Here is a 13,124-nt window from a genome sequence, read left to right as displayed (position 1 = left end):
ACGTTTAGTTTTATCTCATAATTCGTAGTGTAAATGAGTAGACTCAGAGGGCAGAATATGCTCCCGTTGAGATTCCATAAGGCCCGTTCACAAGTCTTCTTCCTCCTCTTATTTTCTTTATTTTCATTCTTTTGAGGACCTTAGAGGATTAAACAAATTTTGGACAAGTCAAAGACATTGCTATGTTAATTGCAAACAGATGCATGCTCTTCATAGTGATGATGATACAGAAACGGGGACCAGGAGCCCACATCACTGCCACAAGGACCTTTATGGTGGGTATGGATTTTCGTGGTTATCTACAGAATTGTGGTATTTTTTGATGCCAGGTCAGACTCACTCTGGCTAAATTCTGAATTGGGAATAAGCTCTTTATTTGTAACAAACTCTAGCCAGCACCAAATGGAACCAAGTGCAACACTTTTTTTTGACATGCAAAAAACTGTACATATTTAATGTATACAATTTGATGAGTTTGGAAATACTCAGTGTACATCTGCCATTAAATGCAACACTTTTGATCCTGACTTCTAGAGACCTCAGATCCCAGAGACAGCACCTAGATGGCTTTACATGTGGGGAGAAAGTGCTGTGAATACAATGAAATCATCAAAAAGCCCAGATATAGTCAAATAGTTAACATATTATACAACATATTATAGTTCAGTTATTTGATGGATTATTTGGTAACTGCTAAAAAAATGTTCAAATATTTAAGAGCATGGAAAAAATCATACTTTAATATATTAAGGGACAAAAAACAAGATTCAAAAGTTTGATTCTTGTATATCCAGTATGATGTCATTTGAGTAAAGTGTTTCCATATGTTTCTATGCATAGGGAAGTAAATAAGAAAATAAAATTGGAGGAAATATTTTAAAGTGGCGGTATTTCTGGATTACAGGGAATTTCTATTTTTGTAGTTTTCAGTTTGATCTATATCCATATATAGATATAGAGACAGCCAGGGAGACAGAGAGGAGACAGAGAGAGAGATTTTATGGAATTGACTCCCACAATTGTAGGATGGTTGTGGAGGCTGGCAAGTCAGAAATTTAGAGGGCTAGCCCGTAGGCTGAATATTCAAGTAAAAGTTGATGTTGCAGTCTTGAGAGGAATTCCTTCTCTGGGAAACCTCAGTCATTTCTCTTGAAGCCTTCAACTCATTGGAAGAAGCCCACCCACATTATGGAGGGTTAATCCCATCTAAATCCCATCTGAAAAATACTGTCATGGGAACATCTAGACTAGTGTTTGGCCAAACAACTGAGCATCATAGCCTAGACAAGAGGACACATCAGATTACCCATCACAGCTTTCAAGCAATTCCCAGCCCTCTTTCTTTCTAGAAATAGGCAGATTTTCCAGGTGGGTGTTACGTCCTTTCCCAGGCTGGCCATGAGCTTTTCATGTACATTTTCATCTTCCCAACAACCACTGTTCAGGGGGGTGAGGTGGCCTCAGTGCCCCAGGAGTGCAGGTAAATTTTGGAATTCTTGCTCAGAATGCTAGGACAGCAGCTATAACTCCAGGGTGGAGTGGGGTACAGCTGGGAAACTGCAAGATGGACCCCATGGAAGGCAGAACAGAGAGATGGCCTTCAGTCCCTGAATTAAACCAACTCTAACTTCCATCCTTCCTCTGAATTTTCAGTTACACAAACTACTTATTTCATCTCAATCATCTGTTATGTACAACCATGTTTCTGTGAATATGTTGTCTTTTCCAGTTTTTCAACAAATATGGATTACTTTTATAAGGAAGCAATTTACTATATTCATTGATTCTAAGGAAAACTTTTTTGCATTTTAAAACCTCTGAAATTGGGATGTGTCACGACATGTCATAACTTAATAGAGCTTTCTTTTGTAGCATATATAAAAAACAGTGATGTCTGGGGCACATGGGTGGCTCAGTTGATTAAGTGTTGGACTTCTGCTCAGGTCATGATCTCATGGTTCGTGGGTTTGAGCCCCACATCGGGTTCTATGCTGACAGCTCAGAGCCTGGAGCCTGCTTCGGATTCTGTGTCTCCTTCTCTCTCTCTGCCCCTTTCCTACTCTCTCTCTGTCTCTCAAAAATAAATAAAGCATTAAAAAAATAAAAAAACAAACAATGATGTGTCTTATGTTCAGTAATGTTTTAGACTTGATAAAAAAATATGATGGTTTCAACTGGATAAAAGTTATTTTTTAAGAGAGATGGAATGCAACTGACCAGGATACTTGGAGGGATGCGCCATATAACCCTGGGATCATATGGTGACCTGGGTGCCTCTACATTTCTGGAAGGGTCTAAGAAGAAATCAATAACCTAGAACCTGGCCCTGCTGTACTAAATATTTAAAGACTGATACAAACTTGACTGATAGAGAACACTTGGTTCTCAATATTGAAAATAGGAGCAAATCTTCTCCTTTCGAAGACTCCAATACATTTTCAATGTCTATTTAAAAAAAAATTTTTTTTTAGCGTTTATCTATTTTTGAGAGAAAGAGACAATGTGACGCGGAGAGGGAGAGAGAAACAGGGAGACACAGAATTGGAAGCAGGCTCCAGGCTTTGAGCTGTCAGCACAGAGCCTGATGCGGGCTCAAACTCATGAACCGTGAGATCCATGACCTGAGCTGAAGTCGGACGCTCAACTGACTGAGCCACCTAAGTGCCCCAGCAATGTCTATTTTCTTTTTCTTGGACTCTACGGTTTGGTATTACTTTTGGTTTCAAATGGTTTCAAAATCAATTCCCTCAATCATGCTATTTCAGGCTCTTGTGCATATGACTAATACATTAAAATTGTTTTAAATGTTTATTTATTTTTGAGAGAGAGGGCTAATGTGAGTGGGGGAGGGGCAGAGAGAGAAGATGACAGAGGATCTGAAGCAGGCCCAAGTGGACAGCAGCGAGCCTGATGTGGGGCTCGAACTCACAAACTGGAGATCATGATCTGAGCTGAAGTCGGGTGCTTAACCAATTGAGCCACACAGGCATCCCAACATACGACTAATACATTAATAACAATATCATATGTTGCTTATATATAGTATTTTTAAAACCTGAAAAAAAATTTAGATATATTATGTGATTTGATTCCAGTAATATTTCTGTGAGTTATGCAGGTTATTGTGATCTTTTTAATATTTAAGAGGCTTGCTTGGTGTCACAGAGTAGTTGGTAGAGGTGGGACTTCGAGTGGACTAGAAAGGAAAGGCTGATAAATGAAGTTTTATTGCCTGAAGTTATGATCTGTGTCATTAGCAAAGATAGAATACAATTTTAGAGTTTTTTCAAATGCTGGTTCAGGTTAAGGTCATCAATTCATGACTATCTTTCTGTTCTCATGTATATTCCTCACTAAAAATGATCATTGTTTAACTGAGGCCATTGTGATTCCCCTGTCTTGAAAAGATCCTATTTATTTTGTGCTAACTCACACTATATTGTAAATAATTGAGCAACAAACTATCCCAAGAACTAAGGTCTTAAGCACTATTATAATTTATTAGATTAATTTGAATTTTTAAGATGGTTTGGATTGTATATTGCATTTACATTTTCCTAAACTGGATCAGGCAGAAGTTATAGACGATGAACAGGGAAATAATGACAAATTAGAATACAGGAAGTAGAATGAATTCAGGGAAAACTTATCCTTCTACTCCCGTTTATAAAAATCTCTGCTTGTTGTGAATTATGGTCCCATCTTATCCAGCTACACTTACTATATTTTGTTTTAGTTATTTTTTTCCCACATCCTCCTCTTCACTATATGACGCATTTCTGGAAGGCAGGGACTACGTCTTACTTTTCTCTCGGGCATATTCTTTCTAGCATACCACCTGGCACATAGCAGATGCTCAAAACATGTTGGCTGCATGGCTGTGCAGGGGGAGAGCAGGAGGAGAGCAGGGGTGGTCTTTAATTTCCTGGAGAAGTCGGTGGGCCCATGTGTTGAAAATTAAGGAGTAGGATCTGGTTTGGGGACCCGAAAGTGTGAAAGCGAAATTTCTGAGTTTAAGTCATAGGATTTCTGGGGATGGGAGATTGCAGGTGAGGTTGGCAGCCCCCCGATTTGGGCAGATGGGGGATTATCAACAGCTTGCTGCCTCCATTTTATATAAGAGAACGGCAGTGACTCAGGTAGATGGGATATTTGGGTCTTGTGATCTCAGTTTCCTCACTGATTCATGGCAGTAAACAGCAAAAATTTTTTTAAGTTTATTTACTTACTTTGAGACAGACAGTGAGAGAGCGGGAGCAGGGGAGGGGCGGAGAGAGAGAGTGAGAGAGAATCCCAAGCAGGCTCTGTGCTATAGCACAGAGCCTGATGCAGGGCCTGAACCCACAAACCGTGAGATCATGACCTGAGCTGAAATCAAGAGTTGAATGCTTAGCTGACTGAGCCACCCAGGTGCCCCGTAACCAACATATTTTAAGCCTAAGCATTTTTCTTACTTTCTTCGAGAAGATCATTTATGTAAACACAACTATGGCTATTTAGTACTACCTAGTAAGATAGGACAATGTAGTGACTTATTTTATTTAGCTGGAATATGCCCTGTAAATTTCTAGGAAATTCACCAAAGGAAGGATTCCATTTAATAAGGTAAGACGATGTTTTAGGTAAGTCAGTAAAGTAGAACAAAGAGAAAATCTTGACAAATACCTCAAATCCTGAACATAAAGTAGTCTTTATTTATTTAAAGAAATTGATACTTTTACCTCATATAATTGTGACTATTCAGTCAATCGTAATAATGGAAAGATAGACCAAGGACATGATTCTGATTATTTTAAAGGGGGTGGGAAAAGAAGCAATGGAGATCCAAAGTTCTCCATTCTCTTTACCTTGTGAATGGTTGAGGTATAAAGGTCATCAGCATGACTACTTACCGTGACTGTACAGACAGTTGCGAAATCCAACTGAAGGTCATTTTACTATCTCTGAGAGTTCTGGCTCTGACAGGAAGAAGATGAAAATAATTTCAGAAAGCACCAGGCAGTACACAGATACAATTCAGATAAGAAGGTGAAAAGGTTGAAAACACAAATCATTGTGAAGAACTGGTAATCCAGAGGGCTTGTGGCCACCAGACTGCCCCCTTTTAAGATAAGAAGTAACATGGTGGTTTTAAACATAGGCTTACTGCATTCTAGCTTTTTAAAAGGTGAGTCTTTTGGTTGTCCTTGGAGGCAGCTTTTGTTTCTGGAAAAGACTATTTGTACTTGCTTTGATTTTTAGAAACTAATACTTAATTTATTCAAGTTGTGAATCCAAATCTAGTTTTTCCTTAAGATCTAAATTTAAACGTGGGACTCCTGGGTGTCTCAGTCGGTTAAGCATCCGACTCTTGATCTCGGCTCAGGTCATGGTCTCACGCTTTGTGGAATCAAGCCTCACATTAGACTCCGTGCTGACAGCATGGAGCCTTCTTGGGATTCTCTCTCTCCCTGTCTCTTTTCCCCTCCCCAGCTCGTGCTCACACTCGTGCATGCATTCTCTTTCTCAAAATAAAGAAATAAACTTAAAAAAATTTAAACTTGTAAGTCTAATTATTCTATTTACAAATCTCTATTTTGAAAATTAATTTCAAGGAATAGATATAAATTTAATATATTTGATTTTTAAAAAGCAGTTAAAGTATCAGAACAGATACCTTCCCAGGCATTCAAATTATTTTTAAAATGTATTAAATCATATTTATAAACATGAATAATTTATATATATATTATTCTAAATATCTTAGTATTGCTTATAAGCCCATAATTCTTTTGTATTTCCCTTTGAAATTACAAGTCTAAGTGAATTACCTAATCATACATTTCAAACAGGAATCACAAGATTCATCAGACTTTTCCTTTTTTAAATTAATTTTTTAAATATTTTTTTAATTGACATATAATCAACATGTAACATTATATTAGTTTTAGTGTAAAATGTAATGGCTCAATATTGTATACATTGTAAAATGATCACCACAATCAGTCTTGTTATGACTCATCACCATAGGACAAAACTTTTTTTTTTCTTATGATGAGAACTTTTAAGATTTACTCTCTTAGCAACTTTCAAATATGCAATACAATATTATTGACTATAGTCATCATGCTATACATTACATCTCCATGACTTATGTATTTTATACATATTTTGTATCTCTTGACACCCTCTACCCATTTCACCCACCCCAGACGCCTTTCTGCTCTGGGAACCACCAATCTATTCTCTGTGTCTATGAGTTTTGTTGGTGTGTATGTGTGTGTTTCAGATTCCACATAAGCTACATTCATTTTTAAAAATTCCTTTCTTCTTTGGCTGCTCTGATTGGGTGAGTTTCACTGCCCTGTCCTCTAGATTGCTGATCCTTTCTTCTTAAAAAAAATTTTTTTTTAAATGTTTTATTTATTTCTGAGAGAGAGAGAGGGAGACAGAATGTCAGCTGGGGAGGAGCAGAGAGAGATAGAGAGAGAGAGGGAGAGAGAGAGGGAGGCACAGAATCTGAAGGAAGCTCCAGGCTCCAAGCTGTCAGCACAGAGCCTGTGCTCAGGGATCATGATTTCGTGAGATCATGACCTGAGCCAAAGTCAGATGCTTAACTGACTGAGCCACTCAGGCACCCCACTGATCCTTTCTTCTACTTCATCTAGTCTGCTGGTGAACACTTACAGTGTATTTTTCAATTCCATTATTGTATTCTTCAGCTCTGTGACTTCTGTTACTTTCTGATGATTTCTATCTCTGTTGAAATTCTCACTGTGTTCATCCATTCTCCTCCCAAGTTTGGTGGGCATCTTTATGACTATTAGTTTGAATTCTTTATCAGGTAAGGAACTTACCTCAGTTTCTTTCAAGTTTTATTGTTGTTGTTGAGTTTTTTATCTTTTTCTTTCATTTGGAGCATATTCATCTGTTTCTTCACTTTGCTGGACTCTGTTGTTCCTATATATTAGGTAAAACAGTTACCTCTCCCAGTCTTAAGGGAGTGGCCCTGGATAGGAGATGAAACTTATCATTCAACCTTGTTCTAGCTCTTGGTTGTCTCCTGAAGCTTTGTGATTGTCTAAGCAGCCTGATTTATTCTTGATAGCTCCCTGTTGTTGAGGGTGTGTCAAGACCTTTTAGTGTTCCAAAGGGAAGGATTGGATCTCAGTCAGTACCTAGATTCAGGCTGATTGAAAGCCAGACCCTCAGGCAGCATCTTTTAAAGTCTGCATATATATAGTCCTGTGGGACCACTGCCCTAAACCCTGCTGGTCTCCAGACTAGGAAATGTGGGTGACAGTTGAAACCATTGGGTCTCCAGATGAGTGCAAAAGCTCCTTTCTGGGAGGTACCAGTAAGTTGTAGTGAGGCCAAGGGAGAGCACAAAGATGGCATCTCCTGGCCTATGTTTCCTGAGAGCACCTCTGTAGTCTCTAGATGTGTGAAAAATTTGAAGCCTATTCCTGAAGCTGCAGCTCCGGGACAAGTAAAGAGGCCTTTTTCGTAGGAAGGATGGGGTGTGGTTCAGTCTGCTGTCTATTCCCAGGGGGAGGAAGGGGGTGGTAACCTGCCAAGAACTGTTTCTCTGATTCCTTCAGTTCTGTGAGGCCCAGAAACATAAGCCCTCCATGCCACCAGAGCCAGGCAATCAAGGTGCACCCCCTGTGTGTACTTCACATGCCTGCTAGCTTTAGAGAGTCAGTAGAAGAGTGCAAGACAGAGGCATGTTGGTTGGTTTTAGCAAGGAAATAGGAGTGCAGGGATGGGGCATGCCTGCTGGCTTTAGTGGAGCAGTAGGAGAGTGCAATTCAGCACCAACAAGATAGAGGGAGAGCACAAAAATGGTGTCCACTATCTCCTCTGCCCCTGGACAGAGTCCTAATTGCCCCATTCCTCCAGCAGATTCTTTAAGATTAACAAGTGAATCTCCTTCACATATAGTCTAGGTGCTTTTGAAACTCCTGCTTTTGCACTGGGTCCTGGGGCAAGTAAATCTGTGTATGAGTCCTTGAAGAGCAGAATCCCAGTTCCCTATACCCCTTTAGTTCTTGTAGAGGTAAGCCTTGCTGGTTTTTGAAGACAGATATTTGGGGGACTTGTGTCTCTTGTTCAGGTCCCAAAAGTTGTGGGGCCTGTTGTGGGATACCAATCCCTTGTTCCTCAGGAAGAAGTTCTCTATGTGTGAGATCCCTCCCAATTGTGTAGCCATGCCAAAGCGGGAGTGGGGGGGGGGGGGCTTGCTGAGACTGTATCTCTGCCTCTCCCACCAGTCTTGATGTGACCCTTTTAACCTTTGCTGTGGAGGAGTTGTCCAGCTAATTTTCATGTCTTTTTCAGAGGGAATTGCTCCATATGTAGCTACAGATTTACTGTGTCCGTGAGAGGAGGTGAGTTCAGGATGTTTCTACACTGCCATTTTGAACTCAGTTGATCTTTTATTCTCTTAATGAGTATACTCTTAATGCCAATTATGCATATGCTTTTCTAACATTTAATATAAGAATATTATATATTTAATTTTCTTTTTCATCTCTCTCCTTTAATCTAAATTTTTCCCGAGGGGGGAGGGGGGAACAAAGGGGGAAATTTGTACCTAGTAAATTGGGGTTACTCTTTTAATACCTTCTCAGATGGATAGGTTGCATATCTGCTGGTAATTTTATTTGAATCAAAGGAGGTTTACTGTCCTAAGACACTGCCAAGGCCTTGGAGCAGCATGAGTTCTCTGTATAGTGGCTTTACTAGGTCCTGACAAAAAGTAGACTCTTAGCCCACTCAAGTCCCTAAGACTCAGTTTGTGCAAAATCTGATTCTTCTTCCTTGCAATTGCTTTACCAGTTGACAGGATTCAACTAATCTCATCTCTTGATCCTGTTTTGAATTTATTTAATATTTTTCTAGCCTGACAGGGCCTAAACTCTTATAAATATTTAAATGCTATCTGATTGGATTCTGCACATTCCTCATGGCTTTACCTGGTTCTTCAGCTACAACACTGAAGTCACCTTAACGATGGATAAAACCATTTGATTTAGTTTGGGTGTCTCCCATAGTAGACCTTGAGACAAGAACAAGAGTTACAGTAGGACATAAAACAAACACTGGGAAGTGAGATGGGGATGGAAGCCAACCGATGAGAAGTATATTATCAAGCCAGTCATCACTGCGGGCTACTGGAGCTTAAGGTGAATGAGGAAGTGCTGGGAGCCAGCATGAAACATGTGTCTCAGAGTCATCTCATCCAAGAAGTAAGAGAGCTGGGGTATTTATATGCCAATTCCTGTTGCTCCTATGTTGCATGCCGTTTCTGGAGGTAATTAATTCCCAGCACTTTCTGCCCACTACTCAGAAGGGCAAAGTGGCTTCAGTGGTCAGAGAATGCCGTCAGGAAAAGGAATATAGGGGCTGAATTGGTAGGAGAGTGAGTGTGCGGGTCATTTTCTTTCCTTAGAGCTTCAGTTACACTTACCACCAACATGCTGATTTCATCACACTTGATTACTGTTACCTTCAAGTCTCCCAAATGCTGGAGATACTGCATAATCCAAGACATCCTCTTTCACATGCACTGTGCTCCAGTTTATCACAGGTGAGCGTCTTAGTAATGGGGTTACCACAGCATGCCTGGGATTGTTACCACTCTACTTACTACCGGTAATGGAGCCTTTGGGGTCTTTTGGTTGGTCTCACTCAACTCTAGAGTCCCAGCCGGAGGATCTTCTTTTCAGGACTTCTTATCTCACTGAGTGTCTTAATTTGGGTTCTCACAGAGGTAGACTCTGAGAAACAGATTGGAGTGCAAAAAGTTTGTTTGGGAAGGTGAAGCAAATATAAATAGGAGAGTTGGGCAGTAAGACAGGGAGGGAAGCCAGTCCATAAAATGTATGTTTGGCCAGACACCAGTGTGGGCTGCTGGGCTTAATCCACTGGGGGATCTCTGGGAGCCTATGTAGAACACACCTTTCAGTATTATCTCACCCCCCTTGGCTAAGGAGTCTGGGATTTTACTTACTACCTCCCTTCTGCACTGGTGGACAGTTCCTACTGAAGCATGCTAATTCCCTGGCATTTTTGATCTGCTGCAAAGTGGCTAGAAAAAGCCCCCAAGGAAGGTAACGCAGGTTCTGGGTGGTGGGTGTTGAAGTCTGGCCTGCATGTACCAAGGTGGTAAGATCAAGGGGATATTTATGGGGCACTCTTGGTATCCCTTATACCATTGTTTCCCACTTCTTAAGACTTTTTTTTTTAAGTTGTATTTATTTAAGTATTCTCTACACTCAATGTGGGGCTCGAACTCATGACCCTGAGATCAAGAGTTGCATGCTTTTCCAACTGAGTCACCCAGGTACCCCTTAAGGTTTTTGTTCCAATTTGGTGTTAGGTGTTTATATAAAATGAGAATATTTAAAGATTATTGAACAAATTAGAATGTCCAAAATTGCCAAAGCCTTTTAAACAACTATGAAGCATTTTCAGAGGGCTGGAGAGTAAGTGTGAATTTATAAGGGAAGACAGATTTGCTAAGCTGAGCTATTTGAGCTAAATTATTTATTTTTTACTTTTGCTAATAAGACTCCCAGATGTAGATGTGAAGGAATAGAATAAACATGTTTTTTGGATCACTAGAGGAAGGAAAGAATATGAGTCATGTGCATATAGCCAGACAGGGATTTGTTTAGAGAAGAATTAGCAGTGCTGGGCATTAATATACTTATTTTAGAATAAGTAAACAAGCTAGCTTTGAAGGTTGGGATCCTTCTGGTACGATGAGGTTGTAACAATGGAAATAGACAAGTTTTATTTTAATAATTAGTATGATTAAGTTTTCTTTTCTCCTTCTTTCATTTTTCCTCCCTCCTTCCCCTCTCCTCCCTCTCTCCTTTCCTTCCTTCTTTCCTTCCTTCCTTTTTAAAGAACACATTTGGTAGGGGCGCCTGGATGGCTCAGTTGGTTAAGCATCTGATTTCACTCAGGTCATGATCTCAAGGTTCCTGAGTTCTGCATCGGGCTCTCTGCTGACAACACAGAGCCCACTTTGGATCCCCTGTCCCCCTTTCTTTTTGCCCCTCCCCCTCCTGCGCATGAGCACACACTTTCCTGCACCATTCTCTCTCTCAAAAATTAAAAAACATTAAAATAAAGAACACATTTTGTAGAGATTCAAGGAAATTATTGCTGATAATACATGAACAAGGTCTTGTGTTAATGTGATAACCATGTTGAAACTTCTGGTTATCTGAAATTTTATAAACACCAAAGTCTAAAGTGAGGAGCATGACATCAATTGTCCAGAAAACTTTTTTTTTTTTAACGTTTATTTATTTTTGAGACGAGAGAGACAGAGCATGAACAGGGGAGGGTCAGAGAGAGGGAGACAGAATCCGAAACAGGCTCCAGGCTCCGAGCTGTCAGCACAGAGCCCGACGCGGGGCTCGAACCCACAGACCGCGAGATCATGACCTGAGCCGAAGTCGGCCGTCCAACCGACTGAGCCACCCAGGCGCCCCCAGAAAACTTCTTAAAACAAGATTTTTTTGTCTTAACCACTTTTGAATTACATACATCGTATTCTGATGATATAGTACAGGCACACAATTGTGGTAAGATATTCTGACTAAACAATAGCAATGACAATAGAAAATGTGTGTTATGTGCGTGCATGAGTGTGTGTGTGTGTGTGTGTGTGTGTGTAGGAAAAGGAGAATCCTTTCTTTTGATTTCTAAAATTGGCAGTTTTCACTACCACCCATCAAGCATTAGGTTTTCCATTGTTTGAAGTCTGTCTATTCATCAGTTATGTGGATCTATTATTGGTATCTTTTATGAGTGAAGCATTCGGCTGGGCACTGTGGATAATACGAAGTCAAGTTCCACAGTTTTTGCCTGCATGTTGCTTGTGAGAGTAGGAGAGAAGACCCCAAGTCAGTGAGTTATAATACAATGGGGATCCTTCAGATGTTTATAGAGAAGAAGGGTCATCTGACTTCAAAGGAGGGGCTAGTGACTCCACCATAAAATTAGATGCTGAACAAAACTTCACCAGCTGCTGAAAGAAATGGTTGGCTGTGCTTGGTTAGAAAAGTGAATGGGAACCCCTGAGAAGGGTTTTTGAGTAGCCCTTTAAAACATGAAGGCTGCTAGATAGATTCGTCCCAAATGTAAATTGCTTAGGCAGGCCATGCTTCTCATGTGGAAAGAAGCTAGCCTCCCCTTCACAGTGTCTCTAAGTGGCTACAGATGTGGGATGGAGATCCCTACAAATACTCAGGAGCACTGAGTATACTTTGGCAAATACAAACTCTATGAAATGAACTGAATCTCTTCTAGATCCTTGGTTAGCATGAAGCCAATTTATATGAGCCATTAGCTGTGGTTAAAGTTGACTGTCCTGGTCCGGTTGTATGGTGGTCAGTGAACAGATCTGCTTCATTATCCACTTTCTCAGATCAGAAAGATCACTGGGGAGTCAGTAGTCCTGCCAGCCCTCTGTGTCATCATAGCAAGCCTGGAGGAACTTCTCTGCACTGTCACGACAACTTCCCCCAAACTGTCTCCTGAACACAGTCCAGGTCTGAGGCTCATCCTCTCTGTTATCACCCATAGAACTGCTTAGAAAGCAGAGAACAAATGAGTCATGGTTAATATGCCTTCAAAAGAACAATAAACAAAGCTCAATCTAATTCGAAGGCAAAGCTAACATTTCTTTCAGTTACCTTTCTGGTATGATTTTTTGTTAAGAGGCAAAACAAAACCCAGACCATAATCTGTATTTGTGCCTTGACGAATGATCAGATGAAAGTGGGCCAATCAGCACATTCGGGGCAGGAGCGAGCCAAACTATTAATCTGAGGAATCTGTTATTCAGACTAGAGTACATTGGTTGGTGTGAAAAGCAGTACTACTGTATTTCACTTTTCACTAGGAATCAAACTCTGGACCCTACTTACATCTTCAAATCAACTGATGTGGGTACATCACACCCCAGTTTGAGATAGGTGCTCTCCAAATACTCTTAAGCTTCATATTGCACTGACATTATTGATGTGCGTTTGCCACAAGCTGGTACATATCGGGCTAAACAGATGCCTTGTGCTCTATCATCGTTGACAAGTGCAAGGCTTTGGCTTCAGCAGGAGGTTAGG

The sequence above is a fragment of the Panthera pardus genome, unplaced genomic scaffold (assembly GCF_024362965.1).
Source record: "Panthera pardus isolate Hobbes unplaced genomic scaffold, ASM2436296v1 HiC_scaffold_15, whole genome shotgun sequence".
Lineage (NCBI taxonomy): Eukaryota > Metazoa > Chordata > Mammalia > Carnivora > Felidae > Panthera > Panthera pardus.
The sequence above is the reverse complement of the archived record's forward strand: the minus strand, read 5'-3'. Positions refer to the sequence as shown.